This window comes from Myotis brandtii, unplaced genomic scaffold (genome assembly GCF_000412655.1).
Source record: "Myotis brandtii unplaced genomic scaffold, ASM41265v1 scaffold439, whole genome shotgun sequence".
NCBI lineage: Eukaryota > Metazoa > Chordata > Mammalia > Chiroptera > Vespertilionidae > Myotis > Myotis brandtii.
The window spans coordinates 444,696-445,880 of record NW_005366783.1 but is presented as its reverse complement, the minus strand read 5'-3'; the positions used below and the strand labels follow the sequence as shown (position 1 = coordinate 445,880).

At 61.7% G+C, this 1,185-nt stretch overlaps 1 protein-coding gene across 1 annotated transcript in view; it reads right to left on the bottom strand.

The window, feature by feature from the left end:
• Positions 1 to 1,185, bottom strand: part of CHRNB4 (cholinergic receptor, nicotinic, beta 4 (neuronal)) — a gene marked incomplete at its 5' end in the record, with an annotated part of 7,225 nt that overhangs the window by 4,427 nt on the left and 1,613 nt on the right.

The following is a 1,185-nucleotide window of genomic DNA, read 5'->3' as shown; positions in this document are numbered from 1 at the left end:
CTTCCCAGGACGGACACGCTGTCCCCGGGATGGTGAGGACCTTCCCAGGACGGACACGCTGTCCCCGGGATGGTGAGGACCTTCCCAGGACGGACACGCTGTCCCCGGGATGGTGAGGACCTTCCCAGGACGGACACGCTGTCCCCGGGATGGTGAGGACCTTCCCAGGACGGACACGCTGTCCCCGGGATGGTGAGGACCTTCCCAGGACGGACACGCTGTCCCCGGGATGGTGAGGACCTTCCCAGGACGGACACGCTGTCCCCGGGATGGTGAGGACCTTCCCAGGACGGACACGCTGTCCCCGGGATGGTGAGGACCTTCCCAGGACGGACACGCTGTCCCCGGGATGGTGAGGACCTTCCCAGGACGGACACGCTGTCCCCGGGATGGTGAGGACCTTCCCAGGACGGACACGCTGTCCCCGGGATGGTGAGGACCTTCCCAGGACGGACACGCTGTCCCCGGGATGGTGAGGACCTTCCCAGGACGGACACGCTGTCCCCGGGATGGTGAGGACCTTCCCAGGACGGACACGCTGTCCCCGGGATGGTGAGAACCTTCCCAGGACGGACACGCTGTCCCCGGGATGGTGAGAACTTTCCCAGGACAGACACGCTGTCCCCGGGATGGTGAGGACTCTCCCAGATGGACACGCTGTGCCCGGGATGGAAGTGTGTGTGGACGTGTCTAACGACCATGGTATTCCGTGTGCGGTCGCTGACCCCTCCTTCGCGGCGTCCCCAGATCAGAGGAGTCGGTGGGGACAGCTACGCGCTAGTGCTTACGGCTGAGAGTTTTCGTAACTTCCTTTCAAAAATCTGTAACTGGGGTCCGGCCGGTTCGATTCCCGGTCGGGGCACATGCCCTGGTTGCGGTAGCCAATCGATGCTTCTCTCTCATCATGATGTTTCTATCTCTCTCTCCCTCTCCCTTCCTCTCTGGAGTCAACAAAAGTCTATCAGCCCTAGCTGGTGTGGCTCAGTGGATAGAGCGTCGGCCTGTGGACTAAAGGGTCCCGGGTTCGATTCCAGCCAAGGGCACATGCCTGGGTTGCGGGCTTGATTTCCCCCGCCCCAGGGGACAGGGACGGGCAGGAGGCAGCCAATCCATGAATCTCTCTCATCGTTGATGTTTTTCTATCTCTCCGTCTCTCTCCCTTCCTCTCTGAAATCAATTTAAAAA